Here is a 4823-nt window from a genome sequence, read left to right as displayed (position 1 = left end):
ACTGCATAGCTGTAGTCATAATCATAGAGGAAGATGACAAAGGAAGCAAACAAGCAGCTTCATAAGCATGAGTACATATCGTATGAGAGAGTCGAAGCGAGCTAATAATAGCTACTCTAGAGATGAGCTAACCGATGCTTTTCCCCCGGCTGAATCCTCAGAGGGATGATGTAGTATTTGTTGATTTTGCCATGTGACTTGTGAAAAGAAAAGAGATACAAAGAAGACAAATGACATTGTGATTTTGAGTGGTTTGACTGTAACTGCACCTACTACACTAGCAGTGATGTGTTGTTCTGTCTACTTATCCCTTTTTAAGCCTCTGCAACATTTTAGACATTTTTCCTGAGAGTATTTTCCGCCCCCTCCCACCACCCCCATATGAGGTTTCCCCTTTGCCAAAAGTTTAAATGGTTGGTTGGAACCCTGTTCAAATAATGACATAACATCAGGCATAGAACTGAAAACCACTGAAGGAGAGTTTTCACACCATCCGTCAAAACTGGGTTTTTTTAGACTAACTTCAAATACAGCTTCTTCATGACTTATCAGTAAAGTCTGTCCTGAGAAAATCTGGACCTTTAGAATGATCCAGTGAATGGTTCATGCTTATGTATGTTCTATTTCCTATCCAAACACTCTTGCTAATCTTGAGTAACTTCTTCCTGGACCTTTGATTTCGCTTGGCCAAGAGTGTCTTTGGAAAACCATATATTTATGTACCTGCTGGTGGGCTGCCATCTATGGGGTCGCACAGAGTCGGACACGACTGAAGCGACTTAGCAGCAGCAGCAGCAGCAGCAGCTGATTTAATGCGGAGAAGGCAATGGCACCCCACTCCAGTACTCTTGCCTGGAAAATCCCATGGACGGAGGAGCCTGGTAGGCTGCAATCCATGGGGTCGCTGAGAGTTGGACATGACTCAGTGACTTCACTTTCACTTTTCACTTTCATGCATTGGAGAAGGAAATGGCAACCCACTCCAGTGTTCTTGCTTGGAGAATCCCAGGGACAGGGGAGCCTGGTGGGCTGTCGTCTATGGGGTCGCACAGAGTCGGACACGAATGAAGCAACTTAGCAGCAGCTGATTTAATGAGATTGCCATGCAACTTTAGAAACTTGGAATGACTACATTACATAGCATGTGTTTCCTTTTATTTTGCATGGAACTTCTTTTTGGACCCTGGCAAATGCCACTACATGCCTACCTTGCTATGTGCAAGCAGCCAGAGGATACTTATCCATTCTTTTGCTGCAAACGATTGATGCCAAATTTAAATCTTCCTCTGGATAATTGTTTTCTTTGTGTCTTGCTGTGTTATCGCGTCTTTCCTGCAATTTGTATTTTCTTTTATAAGACATTTGGATTCTTGTGAAAGTGTTATGTATGTAAATAATGGAAACAACACCCACACCATTCCTTAGCTGCTGTGGGTGCTGCCACACTTTCTTCTTGTTTTCTTTCTTCTTTCTCATCATCTTTTTTTTAAATCACCATAAGAATAGCTCTTAGGAATAGAAATGGTGCAACAATCTTAAAGATAAAGTCAGTGCTTTATTATGAATTAGTGGAGAGTAATAAAAATTGGCTTCTCTAGCTGATGGCCAACCTGACGTGGCTTAAAACACAGTAGCAGATGTGATACACTTTGTATGATGTTTCACCACAGATTGAGCAGGGCAGGAGGTATAACACCATAGGTCAAAGTGAAATGGTTGTATGGGAACCAGAGAAATGATTGAGCTTCTGTATGCATTAGCCTGTATTTATAAAGTAAGTTGGCTTCCCTCATAGCTCAGTTGGCAAAGAATTCACGTGCAGTGCAGGAGACCCGGGTTCAATCCCTGGTTCGGGAAGATCCACTGGAGAAGGGATAGGCCACCCACTCCTGTATTCTTGGGCTTCCGTTATGGCTCAGCTGGTAAAGAATTTGCCGGTAATGCAGGAGACCTGGGTTTGATCCCTGGGTTGGGAAGATCCCCTGGAGAAGGGAAAGGTTACCTACTCCAGTATTCTGGTCTGGAGAATTCCACAGCCTGTATAGTCCATAGGGTGGCAAAGAGTCAGACACAATTGAGCGACTTTCACTTTCATAAAGTAAGTTAGGCCACAAAGATTTTTCTCCACCTTGGAGAAAAGAGCCAAAACTACAAGTTGTGTGAAACAACTGGGCCCGTTTATAGCCAGTAGTCTTCCAAGACTTTTAGGATATCTTTTACCTAAAGGGCTCCAAGGGCAGTGCTTGGAGTCTTAGGGGCTACACACACAAGCAGGGCCATGAAATCCCAGCATCTTAGATGTTAAGAGAGAGAAGGGACTGAGTCCTGCCACCCTTGCTCTATGCTGGCCTCCTTCTCTTTAGTAGGAGACATTTGTGTGTAAGGCAGGCTGAGACCGCATCAGTTCAGGCCCTGGGAAGGGGGAAGAAGCCAAGAGTCAGGGGGACAGAGGGGACAGAGCGTGTCTTCAGAAGCTAGCCCGTCCCCAGGAGGCAGCGAGGCAGACTTGTGTGCAGCGGTCAAAGGCCGTGACTAACTCAGATTGAGCCAGGCTACTTGGACATCTGACTGTGAACTCTCTGCCAGCAGAATGCAGTTCTGGAAGAAGTCCAGGTGACAATATTCAAAATCAGGCACAGTTCCAGGTGATTGGGCCAGTCACAGCGGGTCCCCAGCAGAAGCTGAGAAGAGTAGAAAATCACATCCTGCGTCCCAGAGGAAGGGGCAGTGCAAGCCTCTGGCGGGACGTGAGATCCGCGCTGAGGAAATGGGTCCCGGCCAGGATCCAATCCCTGCAGAGAACTGACACGCTAGCAGAGAAACTGAGGCCAACTGGAGTCACACGGCTTTGGCCAAAGTGGTAGGAGCACTCTGAGTTGCAGAGTCTACAGGAGGAACCAGATTTCCAGGTCTCTAGGCAACCAAACCAGTTTTGTCTATTAATAGGGCTAAGGCTGATGACATTGATCAGGTCTGGCTCAGATTGGCTGGGGGCAACTAAGAGCTTCTGGAACTTGACTGTGCATAAGAATTACCTGGGGATCTTGTTAAAATGAAGATTTGGATTGGGTAAATCTGAGTTGGGGCCTGTATTCTGAATTTCTAATAAGATCCCAAGGGATGCTGCTGGTTTTCTAGACTAGCAGAACTCAGAAAACCCTCACTTGCTGTCATTTTCTCCTCCCCAGTTTCTTCCGCCTGCCCCACTGTTCTACACCCATTTCCCCAGCCCTCCTCCAAATCATGTCTGACCATATTCTTTCCCTTTCCTTCCCTTTTCCCCTGTTGTCCCAACCCCTTTGATTGGCTGCACTTCTCTGTCAAGACCACCAGAGAATTTCCACTTTGGGATTTCCCTGGTGGGAATCTGTCTTCTGATGCAGGGCTTCAGGTTAGATCCCTAGTCAGGGAACTAAGATCTCACATGCCTCAGGGTGACCCTCGCTTGCAACTACTGAAGCCTAAGGGCTCTACAGCCCGCGCATCACAAGGAAGACCCAGAGCAGCCAAAACAAATGATATACAGAAATATTGGGGGAGGAGAGGGAGGTAAGGGATATGTATACAATTTATGACTGATTCATGTTATTTTAGGGCAGAAACCAACACAAAATTGTAAAGCAATATTCCACCAATTAAAAAATAAATAAAAATTTAAAAAATCCAACACACACAAAGATAAATAAATAAAAGGTTTCTTCCCTTTTAGCCCAAAAAAACCATAAATATTTTTTTTAAAAAACCTTCCATTTAGATGATAGAAGGTGTGAGATAACATAGTCAGAAACATTTCCATTTTTACCACACAACTAAATGCTTTTATGTTTGATAGAAATAACTAGTCCAGATTAATCTCCTTTTTGGTCTCATAAAGAAAGTGAAGAATATGTTACCTTTCTCTGCTAATATAATCCAACCATTAAAAGAAAAATTCGTCTGAATGCTCGCTTTGACAACACATATACTAAAGTTGGAACAGTACAGAGAAGATGAACACAGTCCCTGTGCAAAAATGACATGCAAATTTCTGAAGCTTTCCATATTTTTAAAAAGACATTAAAATAGACATAAATTAATGGAGAAATATACTGTGTTTATGAAAGACAGGAACCAAGATAGTAAAATTTTCAGTTCTACTCCAATTAACCTATAAAAGGAATGCAAATCCAATAAAAATCCCAACAGAATTTTAGTAAAACCTAATTCTCAAATTCAAATAAAAGAGCAAATGGGCAAGAATAGCTCAGAAAAATTTGAAGATAAAGAACAGAGTTGGGGGGGGGGTTGTGGAAGAGGAGAGTGTGGGAGGGGAGTTCTCACTCTAGCGAAGCTCCAGACTGAATATGTAGTCAGTTATTAAAACGGTGTAATGATAGATATTCTATCTAATGTGATCATAAATGACTTTGATTTTCTTATTGGTACTCTTTTTTCCTACATCAAATGTACTAGTTTTGTGATAAAAATAAAGCTAAAAAATTAATGCTTTAAAAAAGGAAATATTTATTATAAGATAAAAAAATTAGAATGGTGTCACATATTTATTTTATGTCCCTACTGCCTAAAAACATGTGGTATACACTTCCAGCTCTGAGGGGTTACCAGTTCCTGGCTTCAGTTCAGTTCAGTCACTCAGTCATGTCCAACTTTTTGCAACCCCATGGACTGCAGCACACCAGGCTTCCCTGTCCATCACCAACTCCCCTCAAACTCAAGTCCATTGAATCGGTGATGCCATCCAACCATCTCATCCTCTCTTGTCCCCTTCTCCTCCCGCCTTCAACCTTTCCCAGCATCAAGGTCTTTTCCAGTAAGTCAGTTCT

The 4823-nt window shown here is 43.0% G+C and overlaps 1 non-coding gene across 1 annotated transcript; it reads left to right on the top strand.

The window, feature by feature from the left end:
* Positions 1 to 3940: 3940 nt before the first annotated feature.
* LOC128057044 (U6 spliceosomal RNA) lies at positions 3941 to 4047 on the top strand. Its single transcript, XR_008200237.1, has one exon. It is a non-coding gene; the product is annotated as a U6 spliceosomal RNA (small nuclear RNA).
* Positions 4048 to 4823: the final 776 nt, after the last annotated feature.

This window comes from Budorcas taxicolor, chromosome 11 (assembly GCF_023091745.1).
Source record: "Budorcas taxicolor isolate Tak-1 chromosome 11, Takin1.1, whole genome shotgun sequence".
Lineage (NCBI taxonomy): Eukaryota > Metazoa > Chordata > Mammalia > Artiodactyla > Bovidae > Budorcas > Budorcas taxicolor.
This window is presented reverse-complemented; position numbering and strand designations above follow the sequence as displayed.